Source organism: Oryx dammah, unplaced genomic scaffold (assembly GCF_014754425.2).
Source record: "Oryx dammah isolate SB20612 unplaced genomic scaffold, SCBI_Odam_1.1 HiC_scaffold_15, whole genome shotgun sequence".
In the NCBI taxonomy this organism is placed as follows: domain Eukaryota; kingdom Metazoa; phylum Chordata; class Mammalia; order Artiodactyla; family Bovidae; genus Oryx; species Oryx dammah.
In genome coordinates, this window is record NW_024070199.1 from 10348033 (window position 1) to 10370282 (window position 22250).

Below are 22250 nucleotides of genomic sequence, written 5' to 3' on the forward strand. Positions count from 1 at the left end.
GCTGCTAAGTCGCTTCAGTCGTGTCCGACTCTGTGCGACCCCATAGACGGCAGCCCACCAGGCTCCCCCGTCCCTAGGATTCTCCAGGCAAGAACACTGGAGTGGGTTGCCATGTCCTTCTCCAATGCATGAAAGTGAAAAGTGAAAGTGAAGTCACTCAGTCGTGTCTGACTCTTAGCGACCCCATGGACTGCAGCCCACCAGGCTCCTCCATCCATGGGATTTTCCAGGCAAGAGTACTGGAGTGGAGTGCCATTGGGGAGACTGAAGTAAAAGAGACATTTGAACAGAAATTCAGAAATGAGCAAGGCATTCCCCACTTGTGACGTAAGGAGCATTTTTCACGGCAGAAGAAAGAGTATGAGACAGAAAGCTGGGAAAGACGGTGAAACTTTAGGAAAATGTTGCTTGGCTACTTTCGAGGAAATGCAAGTGGGTAAAAGGGCACAGATAGACACAGGATTCTAGAAAGAGTTTGAGTGCCTCATGAGTGTTATGCCCAGCCATCTGTGTGCTATTCTGGAATAGTAGTGAATGACTCAAGGGCTTTCAAGGGTTGAATGGCCAAAGGTGTGCTTAAAGATGTATCTAGGGGTGATTTGTTAAGTGAATTGGTTGGTGGAGATAATATAGATAATAAAACTAGTTACTAAGTGGCTTTCACTCATACAGCAAACATTTGTTCAGCACTTATTGAGTACCGGACACAGGTGCCATAGCAATAAATATGAAACTCAGTTGTTATCTTCAAAGATCTTATCATTTATAAAAGCAAACAGTCAAATCAACAAGAAAAAGTATACAGTGAAGCGTGTCCTGTGTGTGCACATGCTCGTTGGGTCCTGACCCCAGTCTAGGACTGGGCGCAGACAGGGAAAGCAGGTCGATCAGTGAAGGAAGCCCCTGGGAAGGAGGTATCTTCTGAGCTGATCCCTGAACATGAAAGATGACAAAAGGCATCTGAGAGGTGGTAAGTGCAAGGTCCTGGGGGTGATGTATCTGTCTTACTTCCCGTCGTAGATAATTCAGAATGGTGGAATGATGGGTTGTGGGGATGAGGTGGGAAAAGATGGAGAGGTGGAGAAAGGCAGGTTGGTGTGTCAGGGCAGGGAGAGAGGCCAAATGTGCCTGGAAAGGGAAGGAGGAGGCAAGTGCGGTATTCTGGAGGGCAGAAACAAGGGCCTGATGGGGCAAAGGGCAATGGAGACGCAAAAAAACAAAAAAAAAAAAAAAAAAAACAAGAGTCTCTTCTGAAGTAGAATATATTTAACTTATAATAGACTCGTGCACTTGGCAGAATGTATTAGGTTGGCCAAAACGTTCCTTTGAGTTTTTCCATAAGATGTTATGGAAAATCTCAAACAACGTTTTTGGCCAATTCAGTTCAGTCACTCACTCATGTCTGACTCTTTGCGACCCCATGGGCTGCAGCACGCCAGGCCTCCCTGTCCATCACCAACTCCCGGAGTTTGCTCAAACTCATGTCCATTGAGTCGGTGGTGCCATTCCTCCATCTCATCCTCTGTCGTCCCCTTCTCCTCCCGCCTTCAGTCTTTTGGCCAACTCCGTATTAAATCCCTCCTGTATGCCGGAGGGTTTCTGAGATGACAACAGCTATAGCCTCACAATCTTATCGAAATCATCTTGGCTTGAATATGACATTGTCGTGTCCTGCTAACTGAGCCACGTTGATCTCACTCTGGAAGCCACGAGCAGGGGAGGGAGCGGAAGGATCGTCTTCTCTGTGGAGCTCTGCATCTGGGTGACCAGGGAAATGGCAGTGTCGCCTGCTAGGTTATCTCTGTTTTCACTTTCTCCCAATCGGATTCCGTGGCTCCACCAGGATACAGGGGAGCTTGCAGACCTTGACATTTAAACCAAAGGACCGAAGTATCTACCATACACAGAAGAAATGGTTGAGTCAGAGAATACGAAATGCACAATACCTGACAGAGAGCATACAGGGCAGTATTAGAGGCAGGGGTTATGAAAATAGTGAGCTCTGACTCTTAGCTCCTATGCCAGCTGGGTGAACTAACTTACTTAACTTCTGCCTCTCATTTCTTATCTGGAAAATGAGGGAAATCAATAAAAATTACTATAAGTTTGATGTAAAAATTAGATGAATAAAATACTTACAAAGCACCAGTATATACACATGCCACATTGTGGGCATTCATCTGAAAGGTGACACTGCCAGTTTTCAATAGGGCAGAAGAACATAAAATGAGAAAACATTCTAGATTTTTTAAATGTGGGGCTTAAACCTTAGACACAAAATAGCATCCTGCAATTGTGCTTTCAAATAACCTAGTCAAATATAATCAAATAACCTAGATTCTCTACAGAAATGACTTCCCAAAAGAAGTATATCTTATTTGGAGATTGAACCACCATAAGCATGCACAGATTACGAAGCAACTTTGAGGAAATATTAGTATTTTTACGACAGTATTTGATGGCCAAATAATCCTCCTTGGTTAGAACCTCCTGCCAATGAGGCCAGGGTCAAGGCCATACCTTCTGTCTTTGATCTTACACCTGTTTCATGCTCCAAAGTCACTCAGGGCAGCTTGTCATGAGGGGCTTGGGGACAAAGGCAGGTGACAGAACATCTGGATGGGTCAAGCCCACTTGGGCCAACAGAAGAGACAGTTTGGGGAGCGGTCCACTTAGACTTGGGCATCTCCCCATGGAGAGCATAGCATTCATGCTTGCTGCAGGGTAATGGAAGCATGTTGAGGGCGGGGCGGGGGGGTAGAATTCAAGCAAAGATCTGTATTATCTAATATAAGTAACGTCCGACTCGGAGAGCTCATATATTTTTTACCACTGTATCCCTAGCACTTGAAATGTGATTCATATATAATATGCTTGATGACTACTTTGTTGAATGAATGGATGATGATGTTTCTTATTAGGAAGGGATTTTACTCTCTCTAGCATCCAAGAGGAAGCTTGTGTCCACAGGCCGTCCAGGAAAACCCAGGAACAGGCACACGGCTGGTCAGAAAGAATCCAGGAGAGGTTCTCCTCTCCGGGGCCAGGTAGCTTAGTCTTGGGGAGTCAGATATGGATGGAAGGGCTGGGGTTGGGGGGTGCCGATTCCACAGCAGGTTCTGAGGTCCAGAAGCTCAATGAGTCATAAGAGGAACATGAGTTGGCAGTGGTGGTACATTCACCACTGTGTCTGAGACTATTTTCTCTCTGCCCTCTGGGTGAAAGTGATGATCACGGCGGAAGAGGCCAGAAGCCTTGGCCCAGATGGAAACAGTGGTTCAAAGGGTAAGATGTCCTCAAATACAGAAGAAAAAAACAACTAATCTTAGTGCTTCCCAGGTGACACAAGTACTAAAGAATCTGCCAATGCAGGAGGCTCAAGAGACATGGGTTCCATCCCTGGGTCAGGAAGATCCCCTGGAGAAGGGAGTAGCAACCCACTCCAGTATTCTTGCCTGGGAAACTCCATGGACAGAGGAGCCTGGTGGGCCTGGTCCATGGGGGTCACAAAGAATCAGACACGACTGAGCAGGCACTTGCTCAGTCTGCCTCCTTCAGAGGGTTTGTACTGATCTATAATGCTCCCAAGATGCTTGTGAAAGCAGGGAGAAAACCAGCTCCCATAAAGTGATTAGACTTAATTGAATGTGTGTGTATGTGTGTGTGTGTTGTGACCCTTCTTACTGACTTGCAATGATGAGTGTGTGATGCTGATACGGAAATAGAAAGAGGCTTAGCTTTCCTAATTGTCAATCAGGAGTCAAGCCCTGTGTCAAGACACATAGACGCATCCTCTCATCAATTGCCCATAGCAACACTGTTAGAAGTCTTATTAGCTCCATTTTACAAATGAGGAATCTGAGGCTCAGAGAGCTTCCACACTTGCTCAAAGTTGCATCGCTGATTAGTGACAAGAACGGAATTTAAACGCAGGAAACGGAGGTGTGGGGAGTTTGCGTCACTTAGCTAAGCGTTGTGCTGAGATAAACATTTCATCTTTCCTCGGCACCAGGCATCCTGAGCAGAACCCGCTTCTAGCCTTCAGCAGTGAACGACTGACTGTCACTTGCAGACACTGCAGCAGTCGCACAGCTGGTGGATTGAGTCAGACAGCGACTGCCCACAAGATCTTACTGCCATGGCTCGAATCCAGCGGCAATTATCCCTGGAGAATTACTCAGACAGTGTTTGAAGTTGTGGTTCAAATGGACAAACTAATTGTTGAGTTTGTTCCCAAATCATTGCTTTGATTTCTTGGTAACAAAGCAATTTGACTTCAAGCCCTGTTTCTTCTCAGCTCCCTCTCCTTCATCCGTAAGCTGGCAATCATCCTTGCATCCTTCAGCCAAAGTTATCTCAACCAAATTCATATAATAAACCTTTTCCAGGCCTGGAGAATTTTCCCTCACTGTAAAGCTTGCAGTTCATTGGACCTTCTCCATTACAACAAATTAAATGCTTGATCATATCTTACACACTCTCTCATGTTCACTATTTTTTATTCTCCAAGTAATATTTGTAGCTCAAAAAATGAAATGAATGATCACCCAGAGATAACCACTGTCAATATAGCATGCAAGCTTCCAGAGTTCTTCCCTGCTCTGCATAAACTTTCAGTTCAATTCAGTTCAGTCGTTCAGTCGCTCAGTCGTGTCTGGCTCTTTGTGACCCCATGAATTGCAGCACGCCAGGTCTCCCTGTCCATCACCAACTCCCAGAGTTTACCCAAACTCATGTCCAGCAAGTTGGTGATGCCATCCAGCCATCTCATCCTCTGTCGTCCCCTTCTCCTCCAGCACCCAATCCCTCCCAGCATCAGAGTCTTTTCCAATGAGTCAACTCTTCACATGAGGTGGCCAAAGTATTGGAGTTTCAGCTTCAGCATCAATCCTTCCAATGAACTCCCAGGACTGGTCTCCTTTAGGATGGACTGGTTGGATCTCCTTGCAGTCCAAGGGACTCTCAAGAGTCTTGTCCAACACCACAATTCAAAAGCATCAATTCTTCAGCGCTCAGCCTTCTTCACACTCCAACTCTCACATCCATACACGACCAGTGGAAAAAACATAGCCTTGACTGCTGCTGCTACTGCTGCTAAGTCACTTCAGTCGTGTCCGACTCTGTGTGACCCCATGGATGGCAGCCCACCAGGCTCCCCCGTCCCTGGGATTCTCCAGGCAAGAACACTGGAGTGGGTTGCCATGTCCTTCTCCAATGTGTGAAAGTGAAAAGTGAAAGTGAAGTTGCTCAGTCGTGTCCGACTAGTAGCATCCCCATGGACTGCAGCCTACCAGGCTCCTCCATCCATGGAATTTTCCAGGCAAGAGTACTGGAGCCTTGACTAGATGGACCTTTTTTGGCAAAGTAATATCTCTGCTTTTTAATATGCTATCTAGGTTGGTCAAAACTTTCCTTCCAAGGAGTAAGCATCTTTTAATTTCATGGCTGCAATCACCATCTGCAGTGATTTTGGAACCCCTCAAAATAAAGTCAGCCACTGTTTCCACTGTCTCCCCATCTATTTGCCATGAAGTGATGGGACTGGATGCCATGATCTTAGTTTTCTGAATGTTGAGCTTTAAGCCAACGTTTGGACTCTCCACTTTTACTTTCATCAAGAGGCTTTTTAGTTCCTCTTCACTTTCTGCCATAAGAGTGGTGTCATCTGCATATCTGAGGTTATTGGTATTTCTCCTGACAATCTTGATCCCAGCTTGTGTTTCTTCCAGCCCAGCGTTTCTCATGATGTACTCTGCATAAAAGTTAAATAAGCAGGGTGACAATATACAGACTTGACGTACTCCTTTTCCTATTTGGAACCAGTCTGTTGTTCCATGTCCAGTTCTAACTGTTGCTTCCTGACCTGCATACAGATTTCTCAAGAGGCAGGTTAGGTGGTCTGGTATTCCCATCTCTTTCAGAATTTTCCACAGTTTATTGTGATCCACACAGTCAAAGGCTTTGGCATAGTCAATAAAGCAGAAATAGATGTTTTTCTGGAACTGTCTTGCTTTTTCAGTGATCCAACGGATGTTGGCATAGTCAATAAAGCAGAAATAGATGTTTTTCTGGAACTCTCTTGCCTTTTCAATGATCCAGTGGATGTTGGCAATTTGATCTCTGGTTGCTCTGCCTTTTCTAAATCCAGCTTGAACATCAGGAAGTTCACGGTTCACGTATTGCTGAAGCCTGGCTTGGAGAATTTTGAGCATTACTTTACTAGTGTGTGACATGAGTGCGACTGTGTGGTAGTTTGAGCATTTTTTGGCATTGCCTTTCTTTGGGATTGGAATGAAAACTGACCTTTTCCAGTCCTGTGGCCACTGCTGAGTTTTCCAAATTTGCTGGCATATTGAGTGCAGCACTTTCACAGCATCATCTTTCAGGATTTGAAATAGCTCAACTGGAATGCCATCACCTCCACTAGCTTTGTTTGTAGTGATGCTTCCTAAGGCCCACTTGACATCATATTTCAGGATGTCTGGCTCTAGGTGAGTGATCACACTTTAGTGTATTTTATTGTGCCTATCAGGGCTGATACACTGGTGTGTGTGCCCAGCTGCTGCTCTGGGTTTGGAGAATCTCAGGTGAGACTACTTGGGGTGACCTCTTTTATGGTTGTGCTTCCTTAGTTGCTCTAACTCGGGGCTGGCAGAGTAGAAGAAGGAGGAAGGCTCCTTGGTTACTGTCTTGCATGTTATACTTTTTCCTGTTCTCAACTCGCTGGTCCAGAAAGTCACCATACGCGATTCCTTCCAGATGCCTTACACCTCAACCTCGAACAACTCAGTTTCCATGACCCTGCCCCACTTCATTATCTGTGCTGCACCGTGAGCCAGTTTCTCATTTTATGACTCAGAATCTGACAGGGTGCTGTTCCATAATCAGATCTTCTCTACCCTCCAGACAGGTTTCTTGAGTACATTTTATTTTTAGAATGTGCGAGGTGTGGTGGACTACACAAGAGTCCTAGGAATTTATATCTGCACGGGGTGTAGTTTAGTTCAGAAACATTTCTTAAGCACCTTCAGAGTCCCAGGCAGACTATTTGCTGCTGGTGTTACAATAATGAAGAAGTGTTTATGTTCTCATGAGAAAATCAGGTACATATATGCTTAAAAAAAAAGATTTCTCCAAGTTTCAGTTATGTGAGCCCAGGGAAAGGAAACAGCCATACCTGTGTGTCCAGTGAAAGCATCCATGAAGACATCTTATATGAGTTGAGTTTTCAGGTTGTGCAATAGCCAGGTGAGAGATAATTGGGAAGGTTATTAGAGGAAGAGAAGACGTCAAGAGCCAAGCACAGGGAGACTTCTGTGGTGCTCCCATGGTTAAGAAGTCACCTTGCAGTGCAGGGGGCCCAGGCTCGATCCCTGGTCCAGGAAAATCCCAAATGCTGGGAAGCAACTAAGGCAGTGAGCCACAGCTACTGAGCCTCTGCACCACACCTAGAATTTTCATGCGTCACAGCGAAGGATCTTACATGACACTCTCAAAGATCCTGTGTGCTGCCAACAGACTGACCCAATGCAGCCAAATAAATAAATATTGAAGAAAAAAAAAAAAAAAACAAAGGGAAGGGATGTGTCTTTCCTCTTCACTGTTGTATCCTTAGTACTTAAAATGACTGGTGCATAGTAGGTGCTCAAGAAATTCTTTTTATTTATTTATTTATATTTTACTTTACAATACTGTATTGGTTTTGCCACACATCAACATGAATCTGCCATGGGTGTACGCATGTTCCAAATCCTGAACCCCCTACCCACCTCCCTCCCCATACCATCTCTCTGGGTCATCAAATAAACATTATTTTAAACTATACTCACCATGCTGCATATTGCATCTCCATGGCTTATTTATTTTTTAACTAGAAGTAAATTCTTGGTAGATGAAAAAATTGAGAGGAGAGTCCAGTAGTAGGAGCTGGAATGGTCAGGGCAGGCTGAGTTGAGTGGAGATGGTTTGGGAAAGGCCAAAAGGTTTTCAGGCTTGAAGATGACATAATGGAAGGTTGAAAAGTGCTCTGTGGGGTCAGGAGAGCTGTAAGAGTAGAGCACAGAGTCTACATGTTACAGAGTAGCAGGAAAAGTTGTAATTGCAGGCTTAGGAAAAACTTGAGAATAAAAAAAAAAAAGCTACATTTTTTTTCCCCCTTCAGTTAACTATGTTTTATATTTCCAAACTTTTTGTAATCAAAAATCTAATGTTACAATAGAATAATCATAGCTAACATTAAGGGTTCAGTTACTAGGTCACAGACACTGTTCTAAGTGGCTTCCATGTATTATCTCACTTGGGTTTCTCAGAAACTCTGTGAAGGCCTAGTTCCATTTTACAGATTAGATTATCAAATCTCACAGAAGTTGATAAGTTGCCCAAGGTCATGTAGTACATGGTAGAACTGGAAATTGATCCAGACAGTCTCTCTAAAAACTGTACTCTTAGCCACTACTCTATAAACTGAGGTTTTAGAAAGTTATTCTAGAATGAGGGACTAAGGAAGAGGACGTTGAGAGTCATATTTAGAAGCTACAAATGACCATTCACACTGGTTTCCATTCTGCTGACAGTATTAACAGTCTGAAGAGTTCACTCGTAGGCCTCCTCAGGTTTCATGATGCCAGACTTGCAAAGTACAAAACCCGACAGTTCCAGAAGGAGAACATTCAGTTTCATCAAGTACCTACTACATGCCAGCAGTGCCGTGTCTCATCCAATGCTCATATTTCTACCAGATTGGTCCTGTAGTTTCCAGTTTATAGCTTCAGTCAGTTGAAGCTCAGAGATACCAGCAGCTTGACAAATGTTGCAAGATTTGAACCCGTATTTCTAATGCCAGAATTTATGCACATTCCACTGAATTGGGCTGCCTCTTGGACTCAGCTGGTTATGTCAGTTTGAAACCCTGCTTTGCCATTTGTTTAACAGTTTGGAGACTCTGATCCTGTTTTCTCATTTGGAAAGAGTGATAGTACCTTCTTTTTCTCAATTCTGGAGCAAGTTACTTGGGCCAATGTTTCTGAGAGTGCTTTGTAAATCATAAATATTGTTGTTTACTTGCTAAGTCCGATGCTTTGCGACCCCATGGACTGCAGCCCACCTGGTTTCTCTGTCCGTGGGATTCCCCAGGCAAGAATATTGAAGGGGTTGCCATTTTCTTCTCCAGGGAATCGTCCTGACTCAGGGATGAAACTGGTGTCTCCTGCATTTGCAGATCGATTCTTTATCCCTGAGCCCCCAGGGAAGCCCAAAATATAAATAGAAACCTGCATATGTGACATCAGGTACAAATGCATTTTACAGTTCCACACCCATCATTTTCCCAAATCATAGGTGTGTGGTCCCATTCCAACTTTTCCAGAGAGCTTAGGCTGTCTAGTGTATAGTGACCTATGCTGGGAGAGCCTGGCCTCCCCTGGGTAGCTCTGAGTTTTCGGAGATGAAGCTTGCCAAGCTCCATTTCCTGCAACTTCAGTTAACAGCTGGAGGGCAGCACTGAGCTGGAGCAAGTCCTCTCAAGATTATTTAAATCAACAGTTCTTTAAAAAGGATCTAAAGATCGGTTAAATATTCATGAAAGCATTCTTCCTGGCAGCTCCTTCATTGTAGGTAATTACAGAGGGTTTAAAATATCTGATGTTGCTTGGAAGCACACAAAGCTCAGTCAGCTGCAAGCTGACAGCTGATTTGTAATTTAATTAACATCCTGGCTTGTCCTGCTCTTTGTGGCAAAAAGTAGGAATATATTTCCTTTCATTAGTGAGTTTGTTTGAAAAAATTCAAATAGAGCACCTGAGAGTGCTTTTCATCCCTCACGTCAGTCCCTTCACTTACATCCTGCTCCTGTCTTTGAAAAATTCCTCTTTCTAATGTCCTTTGGGTTAGCTGTATTGCCAATCGTGAATCACTTCATTTTTTTTGAAGGATAACTTCACTTGGGGAAGACCGGTGTGGAACTGGTCATCACTAAGCTTCGACCCACTTTTTTTATCTTTTATTTTTTATTTATGTTTTAATTGGAGGAAGATTACAATGTGGTATCAGCTTCTACACTACAGCAATGCAAACCATAATTATACATATATCAACTCCTTCCCTTCTCTCTTCCCACCAACCCAGAGCATCAGGCTAGGGTCCTTGTGTTATATAGCAGCTATCTTATTTTAATGGTAATATATATACGTGGATGCTTTCTCTGACCCACTTTTATTAGCTCTTTGAGTAATGGATTTTGCAGAGAGATTTGGCCGCAGACTACTATTTATTCAGTGAGTGTTGGTCGAGAACCTGCCACGTAGCAGATACCAGAGGTGAGTAGTGAACCAAGCAGGCAGGGTGCCAGCCCCCATGGAGGCTTTGATTTAAAGGAGGAAGCAGACAGCAAGTAAATGATCACAGAAAGAAATGAAAATTTAAAATATGATGAGTTTTATGAAAAGTGAATACAGGTACCCTGAAATCCTGGTAAGCAGGGAGCAGTGAGATACACGGAGGGGAATTCCATAATCTAGTGGCCCCCAAACTTTTAGGCACCAGAGACTGGTTTCATGCAAGGTAATTTTTCCTTGGACGGGTGAGGAAGGTGTGGTTTCAGTATGATTCAAGGGCATTACATTTATTGTACACTTTATTTCTATTATTATTACATCAGCTCCACCTCAGCTCATTGGGCATTAGATCCCAGAGGCTAGGGACCCCTGCCCTAATCTGCTCAGAGTAGGAAATGGCAATCCGCTCTAGTGTTCTTATCTGGGAAATTCCATGGACAGAGGAGCCTGGCGGGCTCTGCCTGGGAAACCATGGGACCGCAAAGAGCTGGACACGACCAAGTGACTGAGCACTGAAGTCAGGAGGCCTCCGGGAGGAAGTAAAGGGGGAAATTAGGTATTTCTGTCTTGCCCTTCCTCCTCCCGTTTTCAGTTCAGTTCAGTCACTCAGTTCAGGTCAGTTCAGTTCAGTCACTTAGTCGTGTCCGACTCTTTGCGACCCCATGAATCACAGCACGCCAGGCCTCCCTGTCCATCACCAACTCCTGGAGTCCACCCAAACCCATGTCCATCGAGTCGGTGATGCCATCCAGCCATCTCATCCTCTGCCGTCCCCTTCTCCTCCTGCCCTCAATCTTTCCCAGCATCAGGGTCTTTTCCAATGAGTCAGCTCCTCCCACTTTGCTCCTCTCTAAATCCCCCTCCTCCAAATTTGCAGTGTCCATGCAACTGTTCTGGAAGAATAGGTTGGGATGGTGGACAGAAATGATGAAAAGGGGAAAGAGAACCCTGCTGCAGTCCAAATGTTAGAGACTGTATTTCAAAATAAAGGTGCAAATATACATACTAGCCTGCTCAATGCATTAAACATTTTTTTATCTTCTCTCTCTTTTTTCTCTTTCTTCTGTCCATGTTTTCCCTGAGAGAGGATGCCAAAGGCGTGGTAATGAGGATGAGTCTTGGGTCACAGATTGGCTAGGACATCATGAAAAAAGGAAGAAACTGGAAAAGAGGGCTGGCTAGCTATATACCGCCCAAGTCCTGATGAATAAAGTCCCTTAAACAGCCATTTATTAAGCAAAATATTTTCCTCAAAATAAGATGATGGAGGCAAGGCCTGGATAAGAATACCCTGTTTTGAAAGATAAACTTATACAGTCTTGAGAAGAAAGGAAAACCCTTTGTTTTAATATAATTCATTTTTTGAGACTACTTTCCTCACTTTTTTTTTTTTTTTCTGTTTTCTGAGCTTCACTCACTTCTTTCTTAGAGGTTCATCACTCTTTGCAAGACTGTTATTTATGTTTAACTTTCTAAGGGACTTCATGCTTCTCTGAAAATCAGTGCTTCTCTTCACATTTTTTAAAGCTGAGAGACTTCTTCCAGTGGCAGTATGCAGTCAGCCAGGCCTATAGAGCACACACTACGTGGCCCTTGTTCTGGCCTGAGGCTCCGCAGGAGACAGACAGATGGCAGAGGTTCCTGGCCTCAAAGAATGTAGATTACAGAGAGGAAGTTAAGACTTGACACAAAGGATGCTATCTGTTGCTATATTAACAGAAAGCAAGAAACCAAGAGGTTTTGAGCATTTACTAAATGTCAGGCTTTGTGCACGAAGCTGTAATCTTGCCTTAAGTTTGTAGGTGCTTCGCAGTGTTGCTGTCAGTCTTAAATGGGATACTTTGTATAACACTCTTTGAAAATTGCACAACATTTATTAACTTTGAGTTGGACCATAAAGAAGACTGAGGGCTGTAGAACTGATGCTTTTGAGTTGTGCTGTTGGAGAAGACTCTTCTGAGTCCCTTGGACAGCAGGGAGATCCAACCAGTCCATCCTAAAGGAAATCAGCCCTGAATATTCAATGAAAGGACTGTGCTGAAGCTGAAGCTCCAGGATTTTGGCCCCTGATGCGAAGAGCCGAGCCACTGGAAAAGACCCTGATGCTGGGAAAGATTGAGGGCAGGAGGAGAAAGAGGTGACAGAGGATAAGATGGTTGGATGGCATCACCAGCTCAACAGACATGAGTTTGAGCAAGCTCTGGGAGATAGTAAAGGATAGGGAAGCTTGGTGTGCTTCAGTTCATGGGGTCACAAAGAGTCGGGTATGTTTGAGCGACCAAACAACAAAGGCACACTTCCCTTTCAAGAGCACACAAACATATTCTGGTTCTCACAGCATTTGACTTGTCTCTCATCAGAACAGTGCCAGCTCCTGCAGCCAGGGGGAAGCAGAGCACTTTTTATTGCAGAAACAGCACTAGACTCGGGATTTTATGAGGCCTTGAAAAATTTGTGACTTCTCCCTCAGCTATTATACACCTTGCCCATGCAGCGTCATCTTCCAAACCTTGCACAACCTTCCAGGGATGGACCAGATGCTTTCAGAAACCTGCATTGGAATCCTGGGAAACTCGGGATGGTTCTGACTCACACAGGCCTCAACAGAAGGCAGTGAGCAGAATTTGATCCAGCCGTGGTCATCCACATGGGAGGGCCCGCTGGCAGAATAAGAATGCCACTATGATCGCATGATGATTCAGCTGGGAGGGCTGTTTTATCAGGTTGATCATATTATTGCTCAGATGACTCAAGTCTACTTCAGTTAATGTCACATTCATTGGTTTCTATATGTCTTACTATGGTCCACTGGAGATTGAAATAACTATGACTCTGATACTGAACAGGGTTCTTGGCCTTCCCTAATCAACAGAAATTGACAAGAGGCCAGACCAGAAGTTCAGCCAAGGCTTTATCAGGGCTCTTGTGCCAGCTTCCCAGGTGGCACAGTGGTAAAAACCACCGCCCCCCACCCCACCCGCCAACCCACCCCCCCGCCCCGCCAAGCAGAAGCCACAAGTTCATTCCCTGGGTAGGGAAGATCCCCTGGAGTAGGAAATGGCAACCCACTCCAGAAAATTCCATCGACAGAGGAGCCTGGCGGGCTAGTCCATGGGGTCACAGAGTCAGACGCGACTGGGCGACTGAGCCCAGGAGCAAAATCAAGTAACAGGTTTGCTTGTTAGCTCCCTTGATAGGGGCAAGCTAGTTCCTTACATGCGATGAGGGTAGAATGTGTCCAGGGGTTGAGCTGAGGTGGTGGCTGAGATGGTTGGCCCACCCCTTTGTGGTGTTGAGTGCAGAGGGGTACTCGCAATGCCCTGCTTTTTTTTCCAGACACCCAGTTTTTTGACTCCTAGCTCTTCAGAAATGGCAGTTGGTTTTGGGGGGGGGGGTTGGTCTTTGTATCTTTTGTCCCATGCACACAGTTGTTTTTAGTCCCATATAGTCTTTGTATATTGTAGCTCGAGGAGAGGTATGCCCAGGTGCAAGCTTTGCAACACTGCAGCAGAGGGTCCCAGGTCCCAGGCCCGTCTCAACTCCATCTCTGCTCAGAAGTGCTCATGGGCTAGTAGGAGAGACAGACACACAGACAAGTCATTGTGGCTTAGAGCTGTTATTTAATAGCAGGAAAGTGTGAAGAACCCTCAGTTCAGTTCGGTTTAGTAGCTCAGGCGTGTCCGACTCTTGGCGACCCCATGAATTGCAGCACACCAGGTCTCCCTGTCCATCATCAACTCCCAGAGTTTACTCAGACTCATGTCCATTGATTCGGTGATGCCATCTAGCCATCTTATCCTCTGTTGTCCCCTTCTCCTCCTGCCTTCAATCTTTCCCAGCATCAGAGTCTTTTCCAAGGAGTAAGTTCTTCGCATCAAGTGGCCAAAGTATTGGAGTTTCAGATTCAGCATCAGTCCTTCCAATGAATATTCAGGACTGATTCCTTTTGGATGGACTGGTTGGATCTCCTTGCAGTCCAAGGGACCCTCAAGAGTCTTCTCCAACACCACAGTTCAAAAGCACCAATTCTTTAGCGCTCAGCTTTCTTTATAGTCCAACTCTCACATCCATACATAACTACTGGAAAAACCATAGCTTTGACTAGATGGGCCTTTGTTGGCAAAGTAATATCTGTGCTTTTTAATATGCTGTCTAGGTTGGTTATAACTTTTCTTTCAAGGAGTGAGCATCTTTTAATTTCATGGCTGCAATCACCATCTGCAGTGATTTTGGAGCCCCGCAAAATGAAGTCTGTTACTGTTTCCACTATCTTCCCATCTATTTGCCATGAAGTGATGGGACCAGATGCCTTGATCTTAGTTTTCTGAATGTTGATCCTCAAACCAACTTTTTCACTCTCCTCTTTCACTTTCATCAAGAGGCTGGGAGCCTAAAGAAAGGACATCCTTTCAACCTTAACAGTCGGTCAGAGAATGTTTCTAAGAGAGAATGACATTCAGTCTGATTATCCAGGACCTGAAAAAAATTTGCCTGAGGAAGGAATCCAGGGGTGGAAGTTAAATTTCAGAATGGGGAAGGGCATGGGATTCCAGCAATGAGGGACAAAATGAGCTACAACAGGGAACATAAATTATTATTAGGGAAAAACATAAATTCTTCTCTGGCCTGAGCACTTCTGCCTAGTTCCCGTTGGAGCTAGGAGAGAACAGAGAATCGGTTTACAAAAGTTCTGTTGTCCCAGAGGCCCCTCCAGTGGGCTGAGCTGAGGGGAGGAAAAGAAGGCACGTACATCAAAGCAGAGGCCTTCTTCAGTGACCCTCCTTTTAAAGGAAATGTAGAAACCCTCAAAGTTGCCCAGTCTGGCATCAGTGACTAAGAGACAAGCCCTGGAATGAGAGAGGACTCAGAGTTGCCCAAAACCTTAACGCTGATTCTTTTTTTTTTTTTTTAGTTGGAATATAGTTGCTTTATGGTGCCGTGTTAATTTCTGCTCTACAGCAAAGTGAATCAGCTGTATGCATACATGTATCTCCTCATTTTTGGATTTCCTTCCCGTTTAGGTCACCACAGAGCACTGAGCAGCATAAGCACCGTGCTGTACAGCAGGTTCTCATTAGTTATCTCTTTTATACATAGAGGGTATATGTGCCAACCCCAATCTCCCAGTTCATCCCACCCCTTATCCCCTGTGGTGCCCATCTGTTTGTTCTCTATGTCTGTGTCTGTATTTCTGCTTTTCAAATATTGATAAGTTCATCTGTATGGAGCCGATTCTTAAATCAGGATTTGACCTCTTGCAGAATGGTTTAATCTCCCTTGTCAGATGACTCTTGAAGATTTCCTGATAGTTATATTTCCTGAAGATATAATTAGTCTCTTAAGATCTTTGAGTCCTAATTAGTTTAGAAGAATATTTAAGTGAAGTGCTCTAGCTCCAGAGTCAGACTTGTGTTTGAATCCTGGTTTGCTTGGTATGTAAGCTTGGAAAAAAATGCCCATCTGACCAAGCCTGAGGTGATGGAAATTGTAACACCAATCTCCCAGATATAATGATGTGTGTAAAGCATTTAGCATAGTTCCTGAAACATTAAAATGAAAATGAAAGTTGCTCAGTCATGTCTGATTCTTTTTGACACCATGGACTGTGTAGTCCATGGAATTCTCCAGGCCAGAATACTGGAGTGGGTAGCCTTTCCCTTCTCCAGGGTGTCTTCCCATCCCAGGGATCGAACCCAGGTCTCCTGCATTGCAGATGAATTATTATTAATGGTTTTAATATTACCATTCATGTTAGAATTAGTATTTCTGTTAATAATGTTAATATTAATAGTAATTTTAGTAGTACAGAAAAACCTTTTTTTTTGTTGTTATAGCTGAAGTTAAATCTAAGCAGAGAGATTCTTCCAAACCATATCAGAGTGATTCCTCTGGAGGCTGGTGTTTGAGTTAAAACACGGCACCTCTCACTGGTTCTTGTCATCTTTTGCTTAGTCATCTCTTGGAGAAAACTGGAAAAATAAAGGAGGAGGACCCCTTGTCTGGTACCAGGAGGAGCAGTGTTTAGGTCTCTTGTTCGGTCACTAAATCGTGTCTGACTCTTCGCGACCCCATGGACTGCAGCACGCCAGGCTTCCCTGTCCCGCACTATCTCCCAGAGTTTACTCAGATTCATGCCCACTGAGTTGGTGATGCCATCCAAGCATCTCATCCTCTGTTGCTCCCTTATCCTCCTGTCTTCAATCTTTCACAGCAGCAGGGTCTTTTTCAGTGTCAACTCTTTGCATCAGGTGGCCAAAGTATTGGAGTTTCTGCTTCAGCATCAGTCCTTCCAATGAATATTCAGGGTTGATTTCCTTTAGGATGGACTGGTTGGATCTCCTTGCAGTTCAAGGGACTCTCAAGAGTCTTCTGAAACACCACACCACAATTCAAAAGAATCTGTTCTTCAGTTCTCAGCTTTCTTTATAGTCCAATTGTCACATCCATACATGACTACTGGAAAAACCATAGCTTTGACTAGATGGACCTTTGTCGGCAAAGTAGCGTCTCTGCTTTTTAATATGCTGTCTAGGTTCAGTTCAGTTCAGTTCAGTCGCTCAGTCGTGTCCGACGCTTTGTGACCCCATGAATCACAGCACGCCAGACCTCCCTGTCCATTCTAGGTTAGTCATAGCTTTTCTTCCAAGGAGCAAGTGGCTTTTAATTTCATGGCTACAGTCACCATCTGCAGTGATTTTGGAGCCCGAGAAAATAAAGTCTCTCACTGTATCCCCTGTTTCCCCATCTATTGCCATGAAGCGATGAGACCACATCCCATGGTCTTAGTTTTCTGAATGTTGAGCCTCAAGCCAACTTTTTCACTCTCCTCTTTCACTTTCATCAAGAGGATCTTTAGTTCTTTACTTTCTGCCATAAGAGTGGTATTGTCTGCGTATCTGAGGTTATTGATATTTCTCCTGGCAATCTTGATTCCAGCTTGTGCTTCCTCCAGCCCACCATTTCTCATGATGTACTCTGCATATAAGTTAAATAAGCAGGGTGACAATATACAGCCTTGATGTACTCCTTTCCCGATGTGGAACCAGTCTGTTGTTCCATGTCCAGTTCTAACTGTTGCTTCTCGACCTGCATACATATTTTTCAGGAGGCAGGTAAGGTGGACTGGTATTCCCATCCCTTTAAGAATTTTCTAGTTTGTTATGATCCACACAGTCAAAGGCTTTGACATAGTCAATAAAGCAGCAGTTTCCTTCTATTATCATTCTAGATCCTCTTTCAATCTGGAAAGCTTCAGAGCTGTTGATTACCCATTTCTCCATTTACACTCAGTAAAACTGTTTTTACTCAGTAATACAGTTGTTATCACTGTGCATGTGACTTAGCTGCACATGTGTATTATTTTCTTGGTAATTTGGAGCCTTCTCAAGGTCAAGAACTGGTTCACATTCAGTTTGGGTTCTTAGCATATATTACTGAAAGGAAAGATGTGGTGAGAGATATATAATGCTTAAGAATCTGATATCCTTTAAGATTGTGTCAGTCCAATGATGTGGTCTGTTTTTGCTTAAGCCTGAGTTGACAATGTTTCACAATGAAAGAGGTTGCATTCGGGAGCCAGAATTACTTCGTAGCTTGAGCAGGTTATACCCAATTCATCAATTTGTTTAATTGTCAGTCATAACTTTACTCAATAAATAGTTATTGAGCATATGTGCCAGGCATTTGGTTAAAAGACTACAGATATGGGGATAAACTAGACCCAAATGGCCCCTGTTCTCACAGAACCTTATAGTGCAATGTAAAAACTCCAAACATACAGAATCATATAGCATGATAAAAGTTGTGGTTTGGGGAGTATAGGCAGCTATGGGAACACCCACGAAACCTCAGATTTGCATTTCATGAAAGCTTCTGAGAAAAGGTAATGTCAAGATTGAGTCCAGAGGATCAATGAATGTTAAGATGAACAATTTTTACTGATAAAGCATTAATTGAGCATCAAGATTGAGTTTACAGTCTAATTTAAGCCTGTATCACTCTTCAACTTGGGTCTTAATTTTATGAAAATAATTAAATAAGTTCTTTACAGTACCATGTAAGTTCAACCAAGTTTATTATCTCTCTGTGTCCTGATTTATTCTGCCAAACAATTCAGTGAGATGTACATTTTTATGAATGAAATCTTTCTCTATACCAGCTGAATCTTGCTGCAAGAATCTTTGAGGAGCTTCTATAATCAGTTTAACTTTGCAAAATTTTACTTTTGGTGTTCTTGGATATTTAGGTTGTAGAACACAAGCCCTTCCTGGCTGTGATGAGCGACATGAATATGGCTTTACATATGTTAAAGTTTTTAAGGCTTAAAAAATTCCTCAAAAAACTAAAAATGGAATTGCCATATGATCTAGCAATTCTACTTCTGGGTATCTCTCCAAAATAATTGAAAGCATAGTTCCAAACATGTTTTTGTAAATGCATGTTCATAACAGCCTTACCCACAATAGCCAAGAGGTTGAAGCAATCAACAGCTCATCTACAGACGGATGAAGAAACAAAATGTGGTGTATACATACAATGGGATACTATTCAGCCTTAAAAAGAAGGAAATCCTGTCCCCTGCTACAACATGGAAGACACTTGAGGGCATGAAGAAGTAAACCCGTCATGAGAAACAAAGACCATGTGATTCCATGGATACAAGGTGGAATTGTCATAGAATAGTCAAATTTATATAAACAGAAAGTAGAATGGGGGATGCCAGGGGCTGTAGGTGAGAAAATGCTGAGTTGTTTAATGAGGAAAGAGTTTTAATTTTGCAAGATGAAATCTGAAGATCGGTTGCACATCAGTATGAATACTTAATATTACTGAACTATACACATAAAAGGGGCTTCCCTAGTGGCTCAGATGATAGAGAATCTGCCTGCAGTGCAGGAGACCCAGGTTGGATTCCTGAGTTGAGAAGATCCCCTGGAGAAGGGAATGGCAACCCACTGCAGTATTCTTGCCTGGAAAATTCCGTGGAGAGAGGAGCCTGGCTGGCTACAGTCCGTGGGATCGCAGAGTCAGACACAACTGAGCGAGTAACACACTTTCATATGCTTAAAACAGTTCAGATGGTAAATTTTATGTGTATTTAACAATTTTTTAAAAAATCCTTTAAAATTGGAGGTAATGATATGTTTATGTTTATTTCATAGTCCTGCGGTAAGAGTGGTGAGATACAAGAGTTCAGCACTAGTGAGGACTCAGCTCATGTAGTGGTGTTGGGGGTCACTTATCACGAGGAAAGGAAGCTTCAGCTCTGTCACGTGGTCAGTGGGAGCCACTGAGGTGTTTTAAAGAGAAAGACTCTGTCACTGTAAGATTCAGAAAGCCAGCCCCTTGGCATATGTACAGCGGCCGTCCTTAACCGTTTGGGCACAGGGACCAGTTTTGTGGAAGACATTTTTTCACTGGGCTCAGGTGTGGTGGGGAAGGTTTCAGGATGATTCAAGCACATAACCTGATTATCCTGCCTCTGATCTGGCAGGAGGTGGCGCTCAGGCAGTAATACAAGCGATGGGGAGCAGCCGCAAACACAGATGAAGCTTCACGTGCTCGCTGGCCGCTCACTTCTGTTGTGCGACCCCGTTTCCAACAGTCCATAAGACTGCTATTTGTTCATGGCCCGAGGGTTGGGGACCCCTGTGGCCAGGATGTATGGGAAAGGAGCAACCTCAGCAGCAGTCTTTCCAGTCCAGAGGCTGTTGCTGTGGGCCAGCCGAGAGCTGCAAACCCGAATGTGGGCAGTGGTTAACGGAGGTGGTGGGAGATGAGGACCGAGTAGGCTCAAGAGCTATCTGAGACAGTAATGAGGTAAACTCACTGATTTATTGAATTGGCAGATGGCAGGGGGTGAAAGAGAGGATGGCGATTCACTGACTCCTACTTTTCTGGCTCGGGGGATTGCAGAGATGGCAGTGCCTCCCAGAGAGAGAACTGAAGAGGGGGGAGGAGTTGTGGAGGGGCTGTAGGCTGAAAGCCAGAGCCGCTAAACTGGGCATGTGTGTGACATTATTCCACTTCCAGCAAACACCGCATAACTGATCCAGAATGAATATTAAGCTTGATTCATGTTTCTAAGTCAGATGACCTTCCCAAATTATTCATAGAGTTAGGAAAATAAAAGTATGGTATTTTGTAATGCACAGGAATGTTCTAGCCTCATTTTGTCATCTATCCTCCATAAAGTGCTTTTTTTTTTTTTTTAACCAAGCTGCTGTAGGCTTGGATTTCATCTCCTTTTGGGAATGGGGGAGCGGGGAATGGGAGCTTTATGAGAGTAGAAAAAGGATTCAGATTCCAATTATCTGGACAGGGTCCTGGCTCTCATGACCAGTATGTAGGGGGTCCTGGACAAGTCTCTTAACCTCTCTAAATGTCAGTTCTCTCATAAGAAAAATGGAGCATCATAGACAAGAGGAATTGCAGTGAAAGAAATAAATGAGAGTCCTTTGCAAACTGGTTCATGGTGTTGTCAGCTGTAATTTTTGTTTTGAAACTGATATTAAGCTTGGAACATTGTGGAAAGCCTCCCTGGAAAATGAAAGTAATGATGATCAACTTCTGAATAAGAATGGACTCCAGATTGAATTGCCAACCCTGAGCGGTTCCTCTTGTTACTGTCAGTTTATGAGTCAGCGGGAGAGCTGATGTTTAAGAAATCATATTTTTCACCTAAAAATGAGAGAAACATAAGCATGATTTTGTAAGAAAATGTGTTGTTTGTTTGTAACCTGATATGATAATAGTACCTGTTGGTGATGATAATAAAGGGGTACTGGGAAGTGGTAGGCATTACAGGTAAACCTGTTGTGTTATGTCAATGTTTGGACCTCTGCCCCTGATCACCCCTTTGCCATTCACAGGGAACAAAGGAGGAACAAGGCAAACTAACATTGTATTAGCTGGGTTGCATGTGGGATATAGAGTGTTCCCTTTTTTCTTTCCCAAGTAGACTAATAGCCATGAAACAATGAGACTCTAGCAGTGGGGTAGGTCTGAAGGAAATGGGGTGAGAAGCAAAGAGAGAAGGAAGAAAGGGACACCCAGGCCAAGGCTGGAGATGGAGATTGACCCATGGCCATGTCTACCCTCCACAGAGCATGCCTTGTCCTGGCCCTTTTCTCTCTCTGCTAGCTTCCTTTGGTGTGCTTGGAAGACCCAGAGGAGGGCCTTACTTTTGCCAGAGGATGCTCTTACTATTACAGGAATGTGGAAGGAAGATGACAAAGAGCAAAAGGGACCAAGAAAGAATGAACTATTATCTCTTTCCCCTCAGGGAATCTTCTCAATATGATACAGGCAGATTTTTTTTTTCCCCTTAATTTTTAAGTTCTTTAAACGAAAGCTCCATCTTTGGAAATTGTGAACCTTTGTCCTAGAGTCTAACTAACCCAAATCAACACTCCTCCACCTTGGATATGAAAGGAAGAAAATATTCTTTCTTTGGAGGCCAATACAAACAATGTAGGTGGCAGAAATTTTCCCTTATTTCCTAGAAAACTTACAACTTTCATGCTTTCTGAATCAAAATTAGGTTCCCCAACTGGTTGCATCAGAATTCTGTCTTCTTGCTCTACACTTCTTTTTTTTTTTTTTTTTTTTAATTTTCCATCCTTGACCTAAAATTTTTAGCACATATTTAGATATTCTGATCCTTTGGAGAGATACCTCCTTACCTACTTAGGTAAATTGTCTCAGTGTCATTTGTTATCACGCTTCTATGTTTTATAAAGAGAGATAGTACACTATAGGCAAAAACAAGTCATCAGCATTGGTTGGCACTGATGGTTGGTTCAACGTGGCTTGCCGTTGACCTAGTTTAGGTGTCCACCCAAAGGGACTGCAGCAAAGCCTGTTGGGCAACGTCAGCAATAGATGTGCTCTGGGCCCTGTAAATGAAGGGAGACCGTG

General features: G+C 43.7%; 1 protein-coding gene across 7 annotated transcripts in view; it reads left to right on the forward strand.

Moving 5' to 3' along the window:
* Nucleotides 1-22250, forward strand: part of DLG2 (discs large MAGUK scaffold protein 2) — a 2338778-nt gene that overhangs the window by 1110956 nt on the left and 1205572 nt on the right. The window lies entirely within an intron of this gene.